We start from the raw sequence: 25,867 nt of genomic DNA, 5'->3' as shown, positions 1-25,867 counted from the left end.
GAGGACTCAGAATGAAATCAGCCCTGCTGACGCTTTGATCCTGGACTTCTACCCTCCAGAACTGTGAGAAATAATTTTCTGTTGTTTAAGCCACCCAGTTTTTAGTATTTCGTTATGGCAGCACTGGCAAACTAATACAATCCCTAACTCTACCCAACATTTTGTTTATACTACCGGGAATGTTCCCTCTCCCATCTGTCCATCTATGTCCATCTTTGAGCCCTCTCCTCATATATGACCACCTGTGTTGCTTTCTCAGGCCAAGCACTTAATATTTACTGCTTGGTATTATTAGTTTTCTTTCAATGGCTCATCTCCCTCAAGTAGCTGGAAAACTTGTCGAGGTCAGGTTTAGGGTTTTGCTCTTTGTGTTTCTAATAAAATATCTCAAACATACTAGATACTCAAGAAGTATCAATCAGGGCGTTTTCAAGTATGATAACAGAAAACCATACTCATAATGGAAAATTTATTATTTCATATATTAAGTCCAGAGGTAGGAATTTGGGGGTTGGTTAATTCTTTAATTCAACAATATCATGATTGTTTCCATCTTTCTTCCAGCTCCCTTCACAGTACCAAGATGGCTCTGCTGTTATAGGCAGGTGTACATGCAGAAACAGCATTATTAAAAGAAGGAAGGAAAATTTTCTTCCAATGCATGTCTTTTGGGAAGAAACCTTCCCTGACACCACCACCCCAGGAAATTGTATGTCATTAGACAAAATTGTGCCATCTGCTTGTTCCAAAGCAGTCACTAGCCAGGGAAGTGGGGTTACCTTGACTGGCTGCGAGAAGTAAGTACATGCCCATGTGCGGGAAAGTAGTCAGATGTACAAACTCCACACTGCCAGTTAAAAAAAAACCCTGGGGCTTCCCTGGCAGCGCAGTGGTTAAGAATCCGCCTGCCAGTGCAGGGGACACGGGTTCGAGCCCTGGTCCAGGAAGATCCCACATGCCTCAGAGCAACTAAGCCCATGCGCCACAACTACTGAGCCTGCGCCCCAGAGCCCGCGAGCCACAGCTACTGAGCCCGCGTGCCGCAACTACTGAAGCCCACGCACCTAGAGCCCGTGCTCCGCAACAAGAGAAGCCACCGCAATGAGAAGCCCGCGCACCACAACGAAGGGTAGCCCCTGCTCGCCACTAGAGAAAGCCCACGCGCAGCAACGAAGACCCAACACAGCCAAAAATAAATAAATAAAATAAATAAATTTATTTAAAAAAAAAAACCTGTGTAAGGCAGGGGCAGGGGTGGGGTAAGAGCTAATATTTATTGAGCACTTAACATATACCAGTCATTGTTATAAGCACTTCCGATGTGTTAACTCATTTAATATTCACCACACCCTATGAGGTAGGAAATATTATCCGCATTTTATAGATGAGGAAACTGAGGTATAGGATGAAGTAACTTGGCCCAAAGTCACACAGCTACCGAGTGGTAGAGCTGGGATTCGAACCTGGTAATCTGGCTTCACAACTCAGGCTGTTAGGTATCATATATTTCCTCTGTCTCAACCAAAATTATCTGCCTGAAAATATATGTTATGATTAAAACTGTGAACATCACTCTGAGTGACAGTGACCCTACTTACTTCTGCCACCTACACATTCTGAGGTGTCAGTGTTTGCTCACTTTGGTGGATGACAGGCAGGACAGACGGAGATACTCACTGGTAGAAAATGGAATGCAGAAGTCTTACTGGAAGAGTTTCAGTATGAATACATTGGTATCTGCTCTTGGGCTCTCTCTTTTTCAATCTAGGGAGTTCCAGGCATAACGAATGTGTAAAGTTTATTCATCTGAGATATTGCCCAAACTCAATTTTCACAGAAAACTGCCTTGTTAATTGAATGCATGTGCCCATAGGACTTGTATTTTAAGTCCCTTTGGATTCTCAAGACTGTGAGGGCTGATAGCACGTAACCTCCACGTGTATTTCTTTGGACCCCCTCGTCTTCTATTTCTTCTCATCTCATGTGGTAAGTTTCTGCTTAAACTTTTTTTTTTAATGCAATCACAGAAATGTATTTAGAATTATTTACTTTTATTTGTAGTTACATTTTTTTAAACATCTTTATTGGAGTATAATTGCTTTACAGTGCTGTGTTAGTTTCTGCTGTATAGCAAAGTGAATCAGCTATATGTGTACATATAGCCCCATATGCCCTCCCTCTTGTGTCTCCCTCCCACCCTCCCTATCCCACCCCTCTAGGTGGTCACAAAACACCAAGCTGATCTCCCTGTGCTATGCAGCTGCTTCCCAGTAGCTATCTATTTTACATTTGGTAGTGTATATATGTCCATGCCACTCTCTCACTTTGTCCCAACTTACCCTTCCCACTCCCCATGTCCTCAAGTCCATTCTCTATGTCTGCATCTTTATTCCTGTCCTGCCCCTAGATTCATCAGAACCCCCTTTTTTTTTTTTTTTTTTTTTAGATTCTATATATATGTGTTATCTGCTTAAACTTAATCATAATGTTCTCATGTCCCCAGTTCTCTTACCACCTAAATAAGAGGAACAGAATTTGAGGCCATGTCAAATCAAGTCACCTCCATTTAAAGTCCCGAGTAAAAGCTGCATAGTTAACTTCTAAATTCCTTGGACATATTTGTAAGTTCATATTCTTTCATTTAGGCTGCTTTGCCAGGGACTTTAAAGTAGGAACAGTAGATGCAAACATTTGAAGCTGTAATGTAAAGAGTGGTACTTCTAAAGGTAAAAGCAGTTAACATTTCTGTTTTTCACTGTTCACAAGACACCTTGAAGTTCAATGACATCTGGCATTGTGGCTGAGACATGAAGTTGGCTCGTGTCCTTCAAAGCTGGAGGCAAGGAAGTGGTAAGGCAAGTTACCTAGCTGGTGGGTGAGCCTCGCCAATCCCCCAGCATATTCATCTCAGCACAGCTTTTTTGTTCTCTGTTCATTACTGCCTACTCATTAACTGTTGTGAAATGATTAAACAAAACAAAAACTATGTTTTGTTTCTATGTTTCTTGGGTAAAAATGGCCCCGAAAGAAATGCTGGTGATGGAAATGAAGAGGTTTAAGAAAATATTGGTTCTCAATATCTTGTGATAACCTATAATGGAAAAGAATCTGAAAAAGGATATATATACATATATATAATATATATTATACTATATATGTATATAATTCCTTGAAACTAATACAACATTATAAATCAAGTATACTTCAATTTTTTTAAAAAGGAAAGAGAAAAAATGTTGGTTCTCAGCCAAATAAAAAATCAGGGTGAAAAAGGGAGTAAACAGTGAAATTTGGAAGAGCTTAGCTCTGTGCCACGAATGATTATGTGTAGTAATGTAAACCAGAGAGCCCTAAGTCTCTGTACCGGTGCATCTCCTTTTCCTTTAGAAGCCAAGTAGAATGACTTGAGTCCCTCAGTCAATGTACAGGGCAAAGTCCACCAGCTCCCTGACTTTAGGTACCCCTATTTTTCCCAAGAATAGGCTCTCCCATTGTAGCTGCTTTTCTTTCTTTTTTTTTTTTAGATTTTTTTTGATGTGGACTATTTTTAAAGTCTTTATTGAATTTGTTACAATATTGCTTCTATTTTATGTTTTCGTTTTTTGGCCCCCGAGGCATGTGGGATCTTAGCTCCCCAACCAGGGATCAAACCCGCACCCCGTGCATTGGAAGGGGAAGTCCCAACCACTGGACCGCCAGGGGAGTCCCTGTAGCTGCTTTTCTATGAAATTCCATCAGCAAGCCGGTCAGCTTGGTACCTGGGCATTGCTCTCAGCCACTAGTGCTGTCCTCACCCCCATATCTCTCTACCGCATGCTAATCTCACCCGCCCCTGGTCCTTCCCCTAAAGCGCCACCCACCCCAGCTCTTGTGGGGCAGGCTTCACTGAAGGCTTGGTGGTAAAGGGAAAGGAGTGATAGCACAGCACAGCAAACAACCTAAGGTTGACTGACCTCTACCACAGGGAATTTCTTCCCAAGGACGTTCTCTTTAGACCCTGCTCTGGCTGAAGCAGTATAGGACAGTGGATATGAGCGCAGACTCACCTGACATCCTGGCTCCACCACTCACAGGTTATGGAACCTTGTGACCCTCCCTAGGTCTCATTCCATGTCTGAAATGGAGCTACCAAGGTGCCTCCCTCCTGAGATGTCCCTGAGGATTAAATGAGATAATCTGTGCAAAGCGGGCATCCCGGTGGCTGGCACATAGTAGCTTTTGTTTCTATGAGGAGTAAGTTACCAGGCTCCCCCCTTTCTCTGTAAACCTCTGATTAACAACCCTGCTGCATCACACACACACACACACACACACACACACACACACACTATACCCCTAATCCATAGCAGTAGAATCTTTGAGAATGTCTGGGCATCAGTAATGACTTAAGCTCCCCAAGTGATTATAATACGCAACCAGGCTGAGAACTACATCTGTAGACTCTTTCTACATCTTCCCCTTGGCTTTCTTTCCTGAGCCACCTATCACATTTCTCCAGGCCCATGGGAGAAACTCAGTGTTCTATGCTTTCCTCATTGTATTAGAAGCATAGCATTTGGGCTCTGTGACTCACTTCTGCCCATCTAGGCTCTGCTCAGGGCGCCTTGGCTTTCTCACCATAAAAATATTCTTGTAGGTGTTTTCCACTCCAGCCATGAAGTACAAGAGATTACATTCAGTTGTTGCTTTAAATGACATTTTTTTTTTTTTTAAACAAGAGCAAAAAGCTACTATAGTTCACCACAAATCGAGTTACACATGTCCCTTCCAGACTAGGAGATCAAAGGTTGCAGCTGAGGGACCCAAGAAGCTGGACACCACTGGAGCACAACCTAGCAATATACTTGGAGTACTGATAAAATATTTCCACAGACCTTAGGGGGTTTTCAGCCTTGGCTGATCACGAGAATCACCTGAGGAACTTTAAAACTGGCCCAAATCCAGGACCCACTGGCAGAGATTCTAATTTCATTGATCTGGAATCTGTGCATCTATGCATCAGTACTTTTTAAATCTCCCCCAGATGATTCCAATGAGCAGCCACTGACCTCTCGTACCTGCTCTTATCACTTCATTTTTCTCTTTCACCCACCATCAATCACTGTATTAATCTTGTGTTTCCCATGCTGCCCCATTAAAAGAGTCACCTGGGACGCTTTTTTAAAATACAGTTCCTGGGCCCTACTCCAGGCTTACTGAATCAAAACCTCCAGGGAATTTTTTTGACAGCTGCTTAGGTGATTCTTATAAGGCAAATGTGGGAAACACTACATTAATCCAAGTTATCTTAGCCCATTTTCAGTTGATTAATATGTATTTTATTCATTTATTTAACAAGTATTTAATGAGCACCTAATGTGTGTTCAACATTGTTTTAGGTACTAGGAATACAGCAAAGAACATGACAAATTCCATGTCCTCATGGTTATTATGTCTTGAGTATGTCTAGAGTAAACAAGCAAACATTTAATTTAATAATTAAATTCAGAAAAATTTAATTTCAGATAGTGATAAATGTCATAAAGCCCGCATATCAGGATAAAGGGCTAGAAGGTGATATGGAGGTGGGGCAAGCCATTGTTTTTAAAAGGGGAGCCAGGAGGGCCTGGCTTTGAAAAGTTGCATCTGAACAGACAACTGAGTGATGAGAAACTGCTTACAAATTTCATTTGTAGTCTCACTTATACCATGTTTACTCTATATGTCTCATGTCTCCTAAATTAAATGGGATTTCCTTCAAGGTCAGGGACTGGCTTATATTTTTGTATTCTTCCATAGCAACCAGTGCGGCATTTTGCACAAGCAAGAATTCAGTGAATCACACTAGTCGCAAAAGCATTTCATCCTTAAATATACCTTTAAAGACTCAGCCAGAAGAGAATTTGGCAAGTTACCTGCTTGCTAAGTAAAGGAAAATCCGGGGAAACATATTAAGCATCAGACATTCAGCCCAAGGCTAGACTTCCTGCTTGCTTCCAGTTGGTAGCCATAGTTACAAATTCTTATTAGAAAGGCTCCAAAACATGCCGAGATCTGGTCATCTGTGTATGACTCCACGCTGGTGAACCCAGACCCAGAGCTTCGATTATCAGTTTCTGCTGCCTTACCACCTTGTGGTGTAATTTCTTGTCTTTTGTACTCAGCTTCCCCTCAACTTCTTACCAATGTCTCTTCATGCCTTCAAGTTCCATTCAGCCCCTATTTCCTTAAGATAAACAGCTGAGTTCTGCAGAAGGCCACTGGATCCTATAATGTTTCTGAAGGCCAAAGAAGACTTTTTACTACATTAGAAATTCCTCAGAAGGTTTCGTGAAACCAATTCAGATGGCTTGGGAGGGTTTTTCACAATTCCAATTTGGGATTTACATGGCTTTTAGGAGCCTTTCCATTTCTTGCAGGATTACTCTGTTCTTCAAATACTTTCCTTGGGCCAAGAACAACACAATCAGTACTGGAAGGTTGACCCAGGAGGCAACATCATTTCGTGGGGAAATTCCTGAACGAGGAATAGCGAGACCAATGTGTTTCCTACCAGTTCTACGACTGATTTGCTGATTGACCTGGACAAGTTACTTGACCTTTGAGCCCCAGGATCCTTGGTTATATGATAACACTCAGGATTGTCATTTTGAAGACCCAATAGAATTAATGAACGAGAGACCACTTCACAACATGCTAATTGCTGCAGCATTACAGCATACTATTATTATAGCCAAAGTAATTCACCATGTTCTTCTACTCCATATGGTAGTTATTTGCATCCTTTCAGCCTCTCATTTCTACAGCGAAACTTCAGAAGTAAGATTCTGGAGCTGTGCTTTTGATAAGGAGCTTGGAGCTGTGCTTTTGATAAGGCCTCCTTACTTATCTTTGCTTTTCCTACTTTTCCTTCAAGGATCTACTTGGAACTCACCACCGCCCGCCCCGCCACTCTGAGTGAAATCTTTTAGTGGTGTCCTCAGTGACTGTGTCCCCTTGGCTGAATTCCTCTGGCATGGCTACCATTTGGCCCCAGTCAGTTGACTCTAAGCATCCCCTATCTTGTTGGTGATTTATGTTCCGAGTGCAGGGACTACCTCTGTAACTACAGTGTCTTTCTTTGAGGGCAAGGTCTGTGATTTATGCCTCTTTGCATCCTTAGCTCAAGCAATACATTTTCATTGACGATGACTTTTGGGGATTGTACTGGGTTGACTAGTGTCCCCTCAAAGTTCATGTCTTTGCATATGTATTGTAATCAATTAAGATGAGGTCATACTTGACTTAAGTGACCCTAAATCCAATGTCTGGTGTCCTTAAAGAAGAGAGAAATTTGGACACAGAGGAGACACAGGAAAAGAAGCTCATGTAATGACAAGGCAGAGATTGGAGTGATGCAGCTATAAGCCAAGGAATGCCAAGGATTGCCAGCAACCACCAGAAGCTAGGATGAGGCAGAGAAGGATTCTTTCCTAGATCCTTCAGAGGGATCACAGCCTTGCCAATGCCTTGATTTCAGGCTTTTAGCCTCCAAATTGTGAAAGAATAAATTTCTGCTGTTTTAAGTCACCCAGTTTGTGGTAATTTGTTAGGTAGCCCTGGGAAACTAATACCCGGGGGATGCTAAGCACACTGTAGAGTGTAGCAGAGGCCTTAGGGGGCCACCATCCAGCCTAGAGGCATCCTTTCTGAAGACCTGGGATGCTGATCCGAGCAAGGTTTTAAGGGAAGAGAGTAACTAACTGAAGAAGACAGGGAATGAGCTGAATATGGTCTGAGTAGAAAAAACAAAAAACAACAAAATTTACAAACTTTATGGTAAAGGTATTTTTTTAAGGTTCCATCATAGAAACAGTTTGCTTTATGACAAAAAGGTTGATCTGGGAGTTGGAAACAGGGGAGCAAGTAAGTGAATGGACAACTACTTTATGATATGATATATTCAAATTTTTAAATTGGCCAATTTGGGAGGAATTGTGTGTGTATGGATTTCATAGCACCCTTTGCTTAGGTAACTGGAATCTATGCTGTGAGCCAGGCTGATGATGGCTGGTGGACCATTTGGATTCCAGCCCTGGAAGCCTCCATTTCCTCAGCTGTTAATGGCATGGACACTGAGATAGACCACCCGGGTCTGAGTTCTGGCTCTGTCCCTTACAGGTACGTTATTACACCTCACTTACCTCCCTCTGGTCCTCTGTAAAATCAGAATAGAAATGGCATCTCCCTCATAAAGTTGTGAGGATTGAAAGATGAATCTGCATAAACTGCTTAGAACAGTGCTCACAGTGGATAATAGAAGCCTGAGTTGTTTTTATCATCATCATCATCATGAGGGAGACCAGAAGGGTGAATAATGTGACCTTTAATGACTCTTCCAGAAAGAGGAGGTCGCACTAGAGAGAAGGAGATGAATGCAAAGCTGGTCATTTGCTTGAAAATAAGTCTGCAAGGTGGATATTAAAATACTTGCTTTCCCGAACACAAGGGAATTTTTTAAAGGCAGGGCGGTCTCAGAGTCTCTATTACTGTGGGCAGACTCCAGATCCTGGGAGTAAAGGATATGGGGTCCCATGCAGCGCTCCCTCTTTGGGATTCCCTGGGTCTCAAGGCCTAACCCGTTTTACCTGGTCCTATCTGGCTCCTCACCAACGCATCTGGCATACAGCAGGCTCTCAGTCAGCATGAGTTGACTGAGGACGGAAGGAAGAAACCGGCTGGGATTGACTTCCCCGGTGCATCCCCTGACTGTAAAGCCGGGCGCAGGAGCCTCTGGCCCCCAAGGACTTGGAGCGCCACGGGAGACGTCTGGAAGGTCGAGAATTACAAGCACAGCGTAGGGCATCTACTTCACAGAGTTAGTATAGTCCCAAGAGCCCGCTACCAAGGCTGAGGCGTAGATATTGCCCTGTTGGTTAAGTAGGCGTGTGCTTGCTTTCAGGCAATTATTGGGTGAGCAGAGTTGGGACCGGATGCCGCGCCGGCACGGCCCGCCACCTTCACCCCCGCTTGAGGGTAAAGAGGAAGCTTTAGAATGTCTATGTGAAATGTAGGCACAGACTGAAACACAACTTCGTACTATTGGACATACAGCTCCCCCTTCCCACGCTGCTCCTAGATGATATTTCTCCAGGCTGCGTGGGACACTATCCTGGTCTTACCAATGAGAGCGAGGCGATTCCTGCAGGACCGGAGCCTCGCAAAGGGAAAAGCAAGGAGTCGCAGATGTGTTTGCTTTGTCACCGCCCCCTGAGCATCTCTGGGCAAGTCACTTAGCTCTCCAGACCTCGACTTTCTTGCTGTTTAATGTGGGGAGGGAACCGAACCTGGCTGACGCTCAGGGCAGCGGCAGAGAGCGGAGCGCGCCGCGCGCGCCTGGGAACTTTGTCTCGAGAGCGAAGCCTGGACCCCCGAGTGCAGGGGCGGGAGCTCCCTCTGCGGGAGCGCGGCGGAGGCGCTCCTCCTTCCCCTCCACGTCACGGGGGCCGCTCGGCGCTCTACAGTCCCCGGCCGAGGGAGAGCAACTCTCTAGCAGGGCGCGCCGCCGAGGTGGCGGCGGAGGACCAGGAGGAGGAGGAGGCGGGAGCCAGTCGCCGCCGCCGCCGCCGCCGCGGGACCAGGAGTCCGCAGCGCAGCTCGCGGCCCGGCCGCAGCGGTTCCTGCACCCGCGGGGACCCCGCGCTCGGGGCTCCCCCCGCTCCCTTTCGTAAGTCCACTTGGCCACGCAGTCCAGCGAGGAACGCGCGGGGCCGGGGTGCGGGGCTCCTGGCCCGTCCTGGGGACGCCCGGACCCCCTCATCGCGACTTTCACTTTCCAGCGGGGGAAGACTTGGGCGCCGCGTCCCTCGCGAGGTGGGGGAGGGGGGGAGGGACGGACGGAGGGAGCGAGGGAGGCTGCCCGGGGCAGCCGCAGCGGGATAGCGGGCTGAGCCTTGGCCTGGCTGCGCGCCCGCCTTGACTTCGGGGCCCCGCCGGCTGCCGGACGCTGGAAAGTTCTCCGAGGTCCGCGGGCTGCGGGGCGACCAGCGCGTGTCAGCGTGAGGGTGTCCTGGGAGACGGAGCCACGGCGCCCGCATCCCGGGCTCCCGGGGCAGGACCTGCGGGCAGGCCGGGAGCAGCGGGGCGCGTCCGCACCAGGGTTTCCCCGGGGCTCTCCCCGAGCGGTGAGAACGCGGCTCCCGGACGCGCCCTTTCCGGGGTCAGGGGTCCCGCTGTCTCGGTCTCCTGGCCACTTGGAGCCGCCCAGGTGAGGGGCACAGAGGAGCGGGCTCCGCGAGGAACGTGCCGAGCCGGAATCGCGACGCCTGCTTTTCCGCAGCCCTGCACCCGCGGGGCCGGGCCACGCTGCCTGTGGGCGGCGGAGGCGAGTGTGCGGGAGCCGGGCGCGTAGCGCGGGAATGGGCTGCTGGCGTGGCTTCTCCTTTAGGGCCAGGTGGGAGTGGGGTGTCTCTTAATAGTTTGGGGATCAGAAGCTGCGGAGCAGTCCCCCCGGCCGCGCCTTCCGCTGGGACGAGCTTCTGCGCTTTTTAAGGTCAAGTTTTCGTGCCGCAGAGCTGGCCCGGATCGTCCCCCTGTGAGGTGGCGGCACCTCCTCCATCGAGCTGAGAGCCTCCGAGGATCCGAGCCACGAGGCCTGGGCTCTCGAGTCAGTTTACCATCTTAACTTAGGCTAAAAGTGCTAGTGGGTGGGTATTGTTTTGTAAATTTCAGAACTAAGCTTTCCTGCCTGGGGGAGGTTTTCCTTGTTGTAGCGGGGAACCGTGTATTTCCCTCGCTGGGTAAGGGAGAGGTGGCCTTAGCCCTTAGGCACTTGTCTTTTCCTCTTCTCGTCCTTTAAACTGAAAAGCAGCAAACCAGAAGATTAAGGGAGTTGGGGATGATATTAAATTAAGTGTCCATGTGATTTGGTAGACAGAAGTCACCCCTTCTGATCTTCCAGAAGCATGCCTTTATTATTAAACCACCTATCAGTCTAAGACAATCTAGAACCTAGCTGTCCGTTTTGATAGCTTTTGTTGATGGTGTCTTGAGGAAGTAAAATCTTTAAAAGTAAGTGGGTTGTTGCAGAGAGCAGTTCCTCTGTTGCACTTTCTAAGAATCAATTGTCTGTGAGAAATGACCGATTAAGATGCTATTGAATCATATCTTATATCTTACTTGTATTTGCAGAGAAACAATAGCCATAGAGTCAGGTTGTGTGGCACTGAGTGAAAGGAGAGTTTCGTTGGGGGAGGGGGGTTGGTGAGAAGTGTTCCTTTGAGAAGCAAATTTACTAAATACTGCAATGTCTGCCCAGAGGGGTATAGGAGTGAATGGCGGAGTTGGGCAATAAGTCAAGTTGGCACTTGATGGCATCACATTAAGTACCCTTGGGATAGGCAGGCAATAAATAGTTATCATCCTGACTTTGAATGAGCTCGGTCATGGGGGCGGGGGCAGGTGGAGACTGTACGTGGCAGTGCCCAGTATCTGCTCCCTTGAGAATGAATGACAGCAGGAGCCACCACTGTTGGGAGTATGACTTGGTGACCTGGGTCTTTTTAGGTTTGAATGCAGGAAGAAAGCAATAAGACAGATTGTGTGATGTGAGGTTGAAAAGTCAATCCGTCAATCCAAATTTAGTGAGCACTTACTGTGTGCCAGGCCCATACTAGGGTGCAGTGGGAGCACAGAGGTAGCTTACTGGCCTGGGGGGAGGCAGGAAGCCTTCTTGGGGAGATTTAAGGTGGACCCGAAGGATGAGTAGGAGCTGCATAAACTAAGCAGGAGGAGGAGGAGGAGAAGAAAGGGCAAGTATTATCACCCCAGGAAAGAGGGCACCTTAAGACCAGAGGAGGGCAGAGCAGGGAGGATCCAAGGAAAGGAGAGGTCCAATGTGACCTGAGGGGAGAATGGCGCCAGGCGAGGTCAGCAGGTGCCAGGGCTGGATGATGCCAGGCCTTGGGGCCATTTTGTGGGCTTGATTCTCAAGACAGTTTCACACCTGAAAGTATCCTGATGAGATTTAGATTCAAAACAAAACTCCAGGTGCTGTGTGGAGAATGGATTTGAGGAGCCCCTGAAGTAGACACGGCTAGTTTGGGTGGGGGGTATGAGGGGCCTGGAGGTCTATCTGAGGCAGTGGCAGTGAGGATGACACAAGTGGGTAGATTCAGGATAGACTCTGGGGTGACTTGACTAGTTTACTGTAAGGTATGAGAGTGCAGGGGGACTCCCTCTAAGTTTGGACTTCAGCACTTGGGTAGATGGGTGCTGCCATTTACAAAGGAATGTGGAGGAGGTGCAGATTTGGGGAGGAAAGACACATTTGCTTTTGTTGAGTCTGAGCTGCTTTTGAGGCTCCTGAGTGAAAATACTTAATAAGTGGCTGGAGAAAGCAGACGCTCCAAAAATGCTGGGGGTCATCTGTATTGGGGTGTTATTTTAAGGCTGGGGTAAATTGGTGGGGGTGACCTGGAAAAGAGCCCCTATCTTTATGGGGAGAGGTGGGAGGAAAACCAGGGCAGCGGTGCTGAGTCTCAACCTAAACCGTAGTGGGAGTGAGCACCTTGCATGGTGCCAGTGTGAGTGTGCTGGGGGGCTGAGGACTAACAGTGGCCACCGCACTTAACTCCCTAGAAGCAACTCCTCCAGTGAGAAGTGGGATGGAGGGACGGTTTTTTGAAGATGAGAGAGCCTCATGCATATTTATATGTGAATGGGATGGAGCAAGTTGGGAGGAGAGGTGGAACATGGAGGATATCTCTGGACCCCCCCTCCCACTCTTGGAGTAGTAGGTAAAAAACAAGTCTGATTGCGCTGCCATTCTGATATCAAACTCATGTAACATAAACCATCACCATCTACTGAAACAATATTTTGAAGCCCATATGACGGTGAAATTTGAAGTTTTACTTTGTAGATCATGCAAATTTAATGATTAGGAGAAACGTAGATGGAAATCATGAAACAGAGCTGCAGTGTAGCTAAGAGCGGCCCCTGGAGTGTGACTGCCGAGGGCCCCTGGCTCTGGCCCTGCCACTCCCTAGCTTATGACCTTGTGCAAGTTTCCTGACCTTTCTGCCTTGGTTTCCTGGTCCCTGAAATGGCACCACATCTAAGGGGTACACGTTCTATGGTACCTTCTTGTGGGCAGTTGTGAGGATTGCCTGTGTGCATGATGTATGCACAAGGTAGGCATGTGTGCATCGTGTATGCACGTGTGTGTGCATCATCTATGTACAGTGTCTGCCTGTGTGCATTTTACCTGGCACATAATGAGTGCTCAGTAAGCCTTAGTGCTGGTGGTTTTATTATGATGATGTCATTTCCATCATTTCCAGATGTAGAATCTGAGACTCAGAATTTTGAAAACCTGTCCAAGGCCTTAGAGCCAAATAGTGGCAAAGTTAAGGCCAGGATCCCATTTGCCTGACTCACAGACAGGGTCGCCTCCCACTTAGCATGTCAACAAGTGTCAGGTGCTGGATGCTGCATGAAATTAACTGTAGTAAAAGGATCCAGTCACTGCTTGTCAGAGTGCAAGAAGCAAAACAGATAATATCAATGTCAAGGCTTACAGACTTTTCCCAAGCAATTTAGAGATGTATGTTTTATATTAATTTGCATTGCTTTGCATGTCATTTTATATGCATTTCCATATGCTGGTAATTTTCCTAGTGGGATCTAAATGCTGAAGCTTCAAGTATATAAGATCAAATTCAATTAATCAGGAATTGAATGCAGCTGCTTCAAAATCTAATGGGCCCCTGGGCACAGTGTGCTCAGGTGGGCTTTGGGGGGAAAGGATTGGGTGGATATTTACTATTTTAGAAGATGTGGGAAACCAGATACCATTTGATAAAAGCAGGTCACATCTTAATATGTAATGAAGCTTGATTTGCTGAACACAATAGAAAAATACAGGAAAAGTGGAAGGAGACCAGAGGGAAACTACCTATTATATAAAATGCCAGGAACGGAAGCAGAAGCAGAAGTCTGCTTTATGAAGCTGAACTAATAAGAAACACTAAGGGTCAGAAAGTAAAGATGGAACTTCTGCTAAACAATATGAAATTTTAAAAGGAGCATAATCTTAAATACAAATGTGTGGTGTTTTAAAACCAATAAATTCTCCCCAATTTGGACTTACTGGGAAATAAGCCATTGTATCTTAGTAAAATCTTAGAAATATATATATATTACAAAACAAAAACAATGATTTTGTTACTTAGAACAGTGATTCTCAAAGTGTGGTCCCTGGACCAGCTGCATCAGCGTCACCTGGGAACTTGTTAGAAATGCAAATTCTGCGGCCATCAGACTTGCTGAAACAGAACCTCTGGGGATGGGGCCCAGCCGCCCACGATTTAATATTTGGAGCCAGCTTTCATTCCTGTTGAGTTTTCACTTCTTTTGTCTTAAACTTCCATTTCCCTCCTGTGGTCACTAGCTTCTCACTGTGCTGCTTACCTTCTATGAGACACTATCCTAGTAGAGGGTTGTACCCAGACACAGACCCATCCGGTCCTCTGTCCCACAGTCTACACTGATGGAAGATGCTCTCTAAGATCCCTTTAGGCTCTCATGTTCTGCAGCTCTGTGGTTCTCACGCTGTCCAGGACCACACTGGTTTGGTTTCTGGTTTGGCTTTTCTGCCTTTTAAAAATCTTTTGGCAGTCTCGTACCAAACGAACCGGGACTCCTCCCGAGCATAGTCAGCCAAAACACTGAACTGTTCTCTCCAGATGCTCCTGTTAAATCACATTTCTCCATCTGGTATGACGCAGTTAATTTCTTGGACCTAAGTGTTAGCCTTTGTATTTATCTCTGTTAAATTTCGTCTTACTAGATCCAAGTCTGTCCAGATCTATTTGAGTCCCATTTCTGTCCTTTTTCACGTAAACCTTTGAGTCTTCTGCCAATTTGTCTGCTGATGTCCTGGCCTGAGGAATTAATAACAATATGAGCTTCTTTGTTAGAGGCCTTAGTCACAGTTAATGAGGCTTAAAAACTTGGCATCTTTTGCAGACCTTGTGGGGCTAAAATCAGAAGAATAATTGTCATCAGTCCCATCGTTGTTTGCATTTAAATTACTGCTGTTCTGATGTGCCCCTCGCACGGTTTCCCCGTGTGGCGCCGTGTTCTGTAACTCCATCCTCAGTGCCCCTCACGGAACAATCTCTGTAGCATGTCGGCAGGAGCAGTTGGACTGTGACGATTGCTTCTCTCTGTTATGTTTATACCATCAGCTTGGGGTTTTTTTCGTAGGTGACACAAAGGTAAGTTTCAACTTATTTATGGTCAGATTAAGGTGAATTCAGAAATTTCCAAATAATAGGAAGCAAAAGCTGTGCCTTGTCATTCTTCTCTGCTTCACAGCCTTCCCCACCCAGGCTCTAGAACTCAAGAATTTTGTGCTCAAGTCCATATTTCGCCAAGAGATTCGGGTTATTTAATGATTTTTTTAATGTAAAATTGTGCTCATACATGATTCTTAAAGGAGTACACTTAGATAATATAATCACACCAAAAAAAGTTTAAAAAGTCAAAAAGCAAAACAATTCTATGGCAAGAATGCTTTTGAGCCATGATTGCTAGGGTATGAAAAAGTGCCTGGAATCCTGCAGTTTTCCATCATTCATGATCCTTATCCAATCCTACCCAAGCCCTCTCCCTCCTCCCTCACCCTGGTTTGAAAGACCAGGGTTAAACCAAACTGCAAAAAATCCCAATAAAATCCAAGCCTACTTTTCTCTTCCAGGATGCTACCAAACCGCTTTTGATGTGACATTCTCCCTTACCATGGCAAGCAAAAAAAAAAAAAAAAAGAAGAAGTGCCGGGTGATAAGGGCACTTATTTTTGTAATTTATTAAATTTGTAATTTCTGGTAAATCTCCATGAATACCCTGTACTTCTGGGTCTTTGATTGCTTTTCCTTCTCCCCCACCCCCTCTGTTTTTCGAATCTAGCTCAGGGGAGAATAGATGAGGTTGTCCCTTTGAAGGAGGGCTTCCTGGCTATGCTCAGACTCAGACAGTCGGCCTATCTGCTCTTGGATAGGTTGGACTTGTTTCCAAAGGCTCTGCAGACCTTGGTATTTCTCCTGGTCATCTACCAGACGGCAGCAGAGGGCGAGCATGTGCCCAGGATCAGGAAGAACAAGGCCTAGCATAGCTCCTGTGCTTGCCAAGGTTCCTTTTCTCTTCCTTCTTCTCTGCATCACTGTGGCATAGCTGGACTATTTGCACTGTGGCGGCCTTTCCCCATCCGCCCACATTCCGCCTGGGGGCAACAAGGGGGGGGCTCTCTCTGCCAGCCATCGTCTTTTCCAGGTTCTCCCTTACTTCAGCCTTTATAGCCACCACCCTGCCCTACTCTCAGGCAGGCGGAGACAGAAAGATGTTGTATCAGATGGGTTGGGAGAGAGAAGCGGAGTGACACACAAGGTAGGCACAAATTAAGTTGCGAAGGCTAGATCGTGGGAAAATACTACTAGGGGGAAATGGAGATTGTGGAGCTGGAGGAACGGATGTGGAACCAGAGGAGAGATGCTAAGGAAGGAGGAACATGAAAGGAACACAACGGCAAGAGAATCCCTGAAGAATAGAAACTTTTCCAAACGCTAGCTAGTGACTTACCGTTTTGGGGAAATTATCTCTAGATGATAAAATTCAAATGTAACAGAATAACTGGGATTTCTCAGATTGTGTTGTCAAGTCTCCTAAGACCTCACTGTTTCTTTCCCTCTGTATTCATTCCCCCAGGCAACAGTTTCTAGGTGTATCTCTCCAGAATCTAACGTAGTGTCTGCCTGGCATGTGGTAGACACACAGCTAATGTTTCCTGGATGGGCGGCCAACTGAAGGGGGACATAAATAGGATATATAAAAGTAAAGGCATATATAAGATCTGTACACAAAAGAAGTGAAAGCAGGGACATGAACATTTGTCCACCCATGTCCATAGCAGCAGCACTCACAGTAGCCAAGATATAGAAGCAATGTAAGTGTCCATCCACAGACAAATGGAAAAACAAAATATGATAATACATACAATGGAGTATTACGCCACCTTAAAAGAAAGGAAATTTTGACATATGCTGTAACATGGATGAAACTTAAAGACATGATGTTAAGTGAAATAAACCAGCCATGAAATGACAAATATCGCATGATTCCTCTAATGTGAGGTTCCTAGAGGAGTCGAGTTCATAGGAAGATAAAGTAGAATGTTGGTTGCCAGGGGCCATGGAGAGGGGAGTGTTTAGTGTTTAATGGACACAGAGTTTCACTTGGGGGGGATGAACAAGTTCCGCGGATGGATGGTGGTAATGGTTGCACAACAGTGTGAATGCACTTAACGCCACTGAACTGTGCACCTAAAAATGGTTAAAATTTTAACCATGGATCCATCCATGTCCATCTAAATCTCCATCCATCCAACCACCCATCTTTCCATCTATCCAACCACTCACCCACCCGTGATCTCTCTAACATTTATGGAACGGCTTTTCTAGGATAGGCTAAGGAACAGAGACTTTTTAACACTACTGATTTTGTTTAAATGGTTAAAATGGTAAATTTTATATTATGTATATTTTACCACCATAAAATAATGGAATATTTTTATGATCATCAACTAATTCCTAAATATGGAACAACAAAAGAAAATTTATTTTTATAACAAAGAAGTGAACGGGGTAACACTTTGAAAGTATAGATTATAGAGAGAAGACAGCGATGACGCTAGACTTCAAAAGATGTTTAAAAGCATGCTACTAACAGTGTGTCGCCTGAATCCTCATATAAGGCAGGGACTTTCAAAGGCTTTTAGTCCTGCCCACTCCCTGTTGCCCCTATGATTCTCTCTTTAAAAGACAACAGCTTTATTTTGGAAAAATTTCAAACCTATGGAAAAGTTGTAAGAATATTACAGTAAGCACCTGTCTGATTCCCTCTTTTTTTTTTTTTTTTTTTTGCTGTTGATCTAGGGAACATTTCTCCCTATTTCTTTTTTTTTTAAAGATTTATTGATTGATTGATTAATTGATTAATTGATTGCTATGTTGGGTCTTTGTTTCTGTGCTAGGGCTTTCTCTAGTTGCGGCAAGCAGGGGCCACCCTTCATCGCGGTGCGCGGGCCTCTCACTATCGTGGCCTCTCTTGTTGCGGAGCACAGGCTCCAGACGCGCAGGCTCAGTAGTTGTGGCTCACGGGCCTAGTTGCTCCGCGGCATGTGGGATCTTCCCAGACCAGGGCTCAAACCCGTGTCCCCTGCATTAGCAGGCAGATTCTCAACCACTGCACCACCAGGGAAGCCCCTGATTCTCTCTTGACCATGAGAATGTGGAAGGTTTTCATGTGGCCTCTGCACCATCCTGCCCGATGGAGACCCCCTGCTGCTGCCTCTGGAGGTGGTCTCTGGGTGCAGGAGTGGGGCTGGCATGTGGCGGACAAAGCGCAGTCCGTGTTTGCGGAGTAGCCCCTGGTCTATGTTAACCGGTGCTCCTCCCTGGCTGTTGCCTGTTTAAATGCTCTTGACCCCTTACCATCAATGCACCCCAAGTGCCCGTTGGCTTTTCCTGGCAAAATATACCCAGAGCATGAGCTGAGTTAGTCGTCACCACATCCATGTGAGTGAGTGCCCCTGGCCCTCTTTCACAGATGAGGCAGAGGGCTAACTAGATTAGTAACAGCTTGTTAGTGTAGTCAGAACTTAATTCAGAAACCTTGGCTTTAAATTCCAAACCATTATGCTGTATACAAAGGTAAAGCAGGAGGGTGAGGTGGAGGGAGCCGAGGGTGTGGCAGGAAGGAGAGGAGGGAAGAACTACTCCACAGAGTTCACCCTACGTGGTAGTGATATCTTTCTTTTGATGTACAACAAGTTTGTAACCAAACAAGTTCTCAAGAAGGCAGCCAACCTGCAAGGTGACCTTCAGAGATTATATGGGGCTCCTGGCCAAAACCAAGAGGAGATGTGCCGTAAGCTGAGTGGTGCTTACCTGAGGCCTGGTGAACAGGCTGCTCTGTTCATGCCAATATCAGAGTTAAATTGGTAACTTTTGGAGTTTGCTTTTCTTCAGAGGTTTATCTAAAGCCACCATCTGCCTCTAAATCCAGACAGAGGAGAATTTCAGTGTCATGTGAGACACATTTGCACTTGACTATATACAGGATTATACTATTGTTCAAGTAGACACTTTAACCTGGTTTAAGCTTTATTTTGCATCTGTGTGTGTGTGTGGGGGGGTGTGGGTGTGAGAGAGAGAGAGAGAAGCATTGCCATCTTCATATTGTCATCTTTCAAAGTGCATGTTTGCAAAATTGCTTACACATATAAAGGCTTCTTCTTCTCATGTAATAAGAATGCAGAGTGGGCATTTGCTGCCAGTGGTTCAGCGGTTTGAGGATTTTGGGGCTGAGGTTGCTAATATTCTCCTAGTCTGTTCTTTACGGTCCCAAGGTGGCTGCTACAATGCAAGCCATCATGTTGGAATTCCAGGCAGATAAATGGATGAAAATGGCATACTTTCCACCATGAATCAGGTTCTTTTGAAGAACTTTCCCAGATACCCCACATTGTATGTCATTGACTGCTCCTCTACAATGGAGGCTGGGGAGAAAGTCTTTTAGAGGGGTATGTTACTGCCAGCAGCAATATAGAGATTCTCTTAGTGAAGAAGATAGGGAGGATGGATGTTGGGAGGCATTTGCCATCTCTACTAGAGCCATACATACAATCCTTGCCTACTGGATCTGTTTCTGAATTTCATCCCACTGAACTCTATTCTGTGGTCATCCCACTGTGGTCTATTCTAGCCACACGGTTTCAATGATTGTAACATTATAATACATTTGGAGATCTGAAGAGTCTTTCACTTTTGTATTCTATACAGTTGGCATATAAATTTGCTGAGATGTTTAGTTTTTAACTAAATAATCTTTTTAATTTTTTATTATATTAGCCGAAAATAAAACCTACATGTTGAGACCTGTTATCTTAATTAAAACCATTACTAGCGGGACTTCCCTGGTGGCACAGTGGTTGAGAATACGCCTGCCAATGCAGGGGACACAGGTTCGCGCCTTGGGCCAGGAAGATCCCACATGCCACGGAGCAACTAAGCCCGTGTGCCACAACTACTGAGCCTGCACTCCAGAGCCCGCGAGCCACAACTTCTGAGCCTGTGTGCTGCAACTACTGAAGCCCGCACGCCTAGAGCCTGTGCTCCAAAGCCCGCACACTGCAACGAAGAGTAGCCCCCGCTCGCTGCAACTAGAGAAAGCCCGTGCGCAGCAATGAAGACCCAACAAAGCCAAAAATAAAATAAATAAATAAATTTATTAAAAAAAAAGAAAAAACCATTAATAGAGAATATAACAAAAAAGAAACAGATTCACAGATATAAAGAACAGACTATGGGTTACCAGTGGAGAGAGGGAAGGGGGAGAAGCAAGATATGGGTAGAGGATTAAGAGGTACAAACTACTATGTATAAAATAAGTTAACATGGATATATAGTGCAACACAGAGAATATAGCCAATATTTTATAATAACTATAAATGGAGTATAACCTTTAAAAATTGTGAATCACTATGTTGTACACCTGAAACTTATGTTGGAAATCAACAATGCCTCAATAAAAATACAAATAATAATAAAAACCATTACTAGAATGTCTCCTTGTAGGAGATGCCAGCTGGTTTTACATGAAACCTCTGCTTTTGAAATTCCTATTTTGGCAGAACCTTTAACTTAAGTTCCTGGGTCTTAACTTTATTGTGTCTCTGTGCACACAAGCTCTTGGGACAATATCTTCATTTTAAACCAAGCAATACAGATCTTGACTCAATGGTAACATCATGACAGGGATGCCAGTCTAGAATTTTTTAGTGGAAGGGCAGAAGCATATTGAAATCTCCGGCTCAGCTCCCCACCGCAGTGGCAGAACACAGAAGGTAAACAAAGGAGCCTTTCTGATGATTTAAAACTGAGTGTATCTAATCCATTCATGGAGAGTGTGGCCTGGCTTTAAGCCATTTTTGCTGTTTGTACCCTTAATTCACCTCTGTGGGTCCCTGTGCTCCCTCTGATGTAGTTACAGCATTGGAAATTCTACTTTAAATGCAGGTGTAGAAATCAGTTACTGTGTCTCTTCAGTTGCTGCATAACCTTTGAGGAATTAATTTTGGCAGTGTAAAATAGAGAGTTAGCCATATAATACCAAAGAAGTGCTTCCAGAAATTTCTGGGGTGGGGTGAGATGGGGTGGAAATCATAGCATGTAGACCTTGGGCAGAGAAAGTTCTTTTTTCTTTCTAGTGCACTAAACATGTGATTGTTTGTTTTTTTAAAGGAGTTAAATGTTTTTCAATGCAGTTTTTCCTCTTTATAGAAAAAGAAGCCAAAATAAAGCCACATTTTTAAGTTAGAACATAAAACATAAACTATATATTGGGTCTGTATTGGGCTAGCTAAGTGTGGAAGGCAGAGAAGAGAACTGAAGAAAGGAATGTAACCTCTCTGTTTATAAAGCTTGGGAGATAAAGATTGAATACATCAACGAGCACCTTTTTTGTAACCTTTTATATCTACAAAGAAGGAAACATTTGATTTAAGCTGTTGCCATCAGAGCTGAAATTTGACGGCATAGGTATTTTTAAACCAACCTCACTCCCCCACCACCGTTTTTGTTTTTGTTGTTTTTGTTTTTATGGAAAAACAATGTTTTGCAACATAATGAGGGTCATAAATTGTTACAAAATAAAAAACTTTTCATTCAGTAGCATCATTTCTGGTCCTTTCGACTTCCTACTAAAGACTTCTTAGCCATATAGTTTGCCCAGCATGATACACAATCAGCTTTTGAGGTTTGCCCTGTGGACCAGATGCAACAAAGCGCAGAATCGTTGGCTGTCTCCTAATTGGTGTGACTATAAAAAGCTGGCTGAATTTGGCATTTTTTTTTCTCTACTGCTGCAAGCCCAGATTTGCGATGACCTTGAGGGACCCCCGTGGGGTAAATACATCCTAATGTGGGTTGTTCATTTTCCACGTGACCTTAAATGACCCTATAAATCTCCCCCAAACCGGAGAGGCTCCAGCCAAGTTACTATTTGGAAGAATTATAATCTTAAGAGGTGGCTGATAGACTGATATTCCCGTCCAGGATTTTTATTCAGACCTCTGTTCTCAAATCTTGCAGGTTAGGTAGACCTTCGTTTAAGGAAAGCGGTGACCATAGTCTTTGTACTTGTAAACAGAAGCCTGCTGCCTGTAGAGGAAGCTATCAGTTGTGACATGGTCCACAGGGACCTCAACCAGAGCCCCTTTGGAAGAGGGGCATCTTGTTTCCCTGAGTGAGACAGTTTTAACTGGACATATGATCTGAGAAACTGAGCCGTTGGAGGCCCTGTTTGAGGGTATGTTTTGTGTACTCGCATTGCTGCAGATTCCTCAGGACCACTTTCTTACGTGGTCCCTGGGGATGGCTTTGCCTGACAGGGATGCTAGAACAAGTCATTGCAGTTTTGTACTTTCTAGAGAATTGCCCCTAAAGATAATGAGCTCAGGGGAAAAGTTTACAGCTTCTGCAATGCATAAAGTTACAGAAACAGTTGAGCTGCTTGTAACTGCACAGAACTAGTTCCATTTACTCTTCTTGGATGTCTTTTAAAGGAATTGGCTTTAAAGATCTTTGGCTCTTGATCTTTCAAAAAATATTGAGCAGACTGGGGAAAAAATTCTAAAGTTTAACTAGAGTAACCATCTTCCTACCTTTCAAAATCGAAGATAAGTGTATGTACATCTTCGGGAACAATATACTTCAGACATTAACAAAAAAGAATGTTGTCAGGAAGTGAAAAACAAATAATAATTAGAATGTCAGAATGAAGAGAATAATGAATGTCCTATTTTAGAAATATAATGAACGTACTATTTAGAAAACCAGGGAAAAGTCAATATGTTGGTTTCCCAAGAAATCATTCATCTTGTAAAGGTCCTAGTACCTGACTTCTGCATACCACAGTTTTCCTTCCATAGCTATTTCACATGCATTGTATCATAAGACTTTCATAACAGCATTGTGGGATAGCAAAACCATTATCCCCTTCAACATTTGGGAAATAAAGACTTACCCAACATTAAATGACTTGCCAGGGACACTTGAGGCATTTTTGGTGGCGGAGCCCGCATAGAACTTGGATCTTCTGATTTTGTTCTTCTGAGCAACCATCCTGTGCCAGGCAGGTATGTACATGGGGCCAGGGGGTAGAGCGTAAATGAGGCCTGTCCCAGAGATCGAAATAAACAAGTAAACAGAGTAACTGCTGCTGTGATGAGTGCTGAGAAGAAGACAAAGAGTGTGACAGTGAGGAAAGAGATTCGAGAAGGGTGATCAGAGACGATCAGAGGAAAGGATATTTCTCCTATGACTTGAGGGATATGGAAGGGCCAGTCAGGCCGGGATTCAGGGAAAAAATGATCTCAACATGGGAAGAGCAAGTGCAAAGGTCCTGAGGCAGGAAAGAGACTGTGGTGTTCTAGGAACTTGTAGAAAGGCTGGTATTGCTTAGAGCTTAATGAGCAAGAAAAAAGCAGAATAAGATGAAGTTGGAGAGAATTCAGTGCAAACTGTGCAAGCAGACCCTCACCCTCTCACCTCAAGCCCCTGGGCTCCAGCACTACTAGGACTGTTATTGCGTTTGAAGCAGAAAGTCGGGGGGATCCAAAATAAGAGAATACGATAACCTACTTTATTTATGATGCTGGGTATTTTAATTTTTTTGTTTTTAAAGAAAAAAGGCACATTTTTTTTTCTCTGCCATATGTGAAGTGTTAGTGTTACTGTCAACCCCCTGAGAAACTAGCCAGTAAACATTGTGCAGAACCTCCACGCAAGGATGTCAAAAAAAAAAAAAAGATGAAGTTAGAGAGGAAGGCAGGGGCAGGAACAGGTAGGGCCTCTGTCCGTGGGAAGGATTTCTGATTTTATTGTAAGTGCAGTGAAACCCAAGTGAAGGTGGTCGAAGTGTAAGGAGTGGGGTAGGGAGGGGGAGTGATGTGATTGATGGGTTTAAAAGATCGTTTGGGCTACAGTACAGAGAGTGGGTTAGAGCAGCGGTCCCCAACCTTTTTGACACCAGGGACTGGCTTCGTGGAAGACAATTTTTCCGTGGACCAGGGTGGCGGGGTGGGGGAAGGCTCAGGCAGCAATGCGAGCGATGGGGAGCGGCAGATGAAGCTTCACTCGCTGTCCCGCCGCCCACCTCCTGCTGTGCGGCCCGTGGACCGGGGCTTGGGGACCCCTGGGTTAGAGGGAAGCAAGGGAGGCTAGTGAGGCGGTTACTTCATATACAGGCAAGAGTTGATGCTGGCTTGGGTTAGAGTGGAAAGGGATGGGTGGATTCTCCTACATCCCCTACATTTTGGATGCAGAACCAACAGGGTTTTTCTACTGCCAAGAGATTGGAATGGCAACCTCGCATTATGGTTAATAGCATAGGCTCTGAAATCGGGCCACAGTTGAAAATCCTGGCTCCTCCACATACTAGCTACTTGTCCTCTGTGACTCAGTTTCCTAATCTGAAAAATGGAGACAATGATAGTACCTCCCTCACAGGTTTATTGAATGGAATTCATAAGATAATGTAAATGGTACTGGCGCTCAGCATAGACCATTAGAGAGCGACAGGTCTGTGTCCTCCGACTCTGGCAGCATGCAGATTTTTGTTGACTTTGGCCAGAACAGCCTCAGCTGAGGGGGCAGTGGAGCCAAGCTGGACTGAGTACCACCTGAGGGGCCTGGGTAGGGGGAGTAGAGGTCCCCCCTCTGTCCACTCCCTTAAGGGGGAGCAGCTGGATATACAAACATGTATGTAATGGGGGAACGTGTTCCCGGCATCCCAAGAGTGAAACAGGGTCTAATGATGGGTAGGTCTCTGCTTCCTCATTTAGAGAAGGAGGAATTTAGACTCAGTCACCATTGAAGTTCTTGTCAGCTTTAGGATTTTCCTTCTAAGCTTCTTCAGGAATTATGGGATAATTAATTCAGCTTTGGTGGGGAAGGCCCAGAAAAGTCAATTCTATTATTTCAGTTGTTTTTCTCCTATAGAAAATTATGTTGACCTCAGAAATCGTTTACTTTCTAACAGTTCACAGACCCAGTTTAGAAGAGGACTCATTCACAGTATATTGTGAAATGAAAGAAACAGCTAAGACGGTGCCTAAGGAGTGAGCCTTCTTGTTAAAAAGCAAGCCGGGGGTGGGGGAGATAAATTGGGAGACTGGGATTGACATATACACACTACTGTATAAAATAGATAACTAATAAGAACCTACTGTATAGCACAGGGAACTCTACTCAATACTCAATACTCTATGGGAATAGAATCTAAAAAAGAGTGGATATATGTATATGTATAACTGATTCACTTTGCCATACACCTGAAACTAACACAATATTGTAAATCAGCTATATTCCAATAAAAATTAATTTAAAAAAGAAACCTAAAAAAACTTTTTTTAATTTAAAAAAATTTTTGTTTTTACCAAAAAAAAAAAAAGGAAGGCAAAACAGGCATGTTTATTTAAAACAGTCTGGATGGACATACTGCCACAGAATGCTATGGCCAGGTGGCAGATTACTGGTGAGCTTTGTTTTCTTTTTTAGACTATTTTGACTTTCTGATTGAAGAAAATAAAGAAGAAAGTTTACTTTTACAAACAGAGAATGGAAAACCTTTTTTTTTTTCCTTTTTGAGACTATAACCTCTTATTATTTGAGGACGTTTGTCCTCAATTTATATTGTATGATATTACTGACCCAGTGACACCATTCTTACTGTTTAGCTACACACAGTCTGATAATTATTTGCCTTTTGCAATCTTCCCTCTAGAACG

At 44.7% G+C, this 25,867-nt stretch overlaps 1 protein-coding gene across 1 annotated transcript in view; it reads left to right on the top strand.

Moving 5' to 3' along the window:
• Positions 1 to 8,941: 8,941 nt before the first annotated feature.
• The window catches only part of GCNT4 (glucosaminyl (N-acetyl) transferase 4), a 29,737-nt gene continuing 12,811 nt past the window's right edge, over positions 8,942 to 25,867 (top strand). The window contains exon 1 of the mRNA XM_059916585.1: positions 8,942 to 9,685. The gene's annotated coding sequence lies outside the window, so the exon portion shown is untranslated. The remainder of the gene's footprint in view (positions 9,686 to 25,867) is intronic.

Source organism: Balaenoptera ricei, chromosome 3, assembly GCF_028023285.1.
Source record: "Balaenoptera ricei isolate mBalRic1 chromosome 3, mBalRic1.hap2, whole genome shotgun sequence".
NCBI classification, from domain to species: domain Eukaryota; kingdom Metazoa; phylum Chordata; class Mammalia; order Artiodactyla; family Balaenopteridae; genus Balaenoptera; species Balaenoptera ricei.
This window is presented reverse-complemented; position numbering and strand designations above follow the sequence as displayed.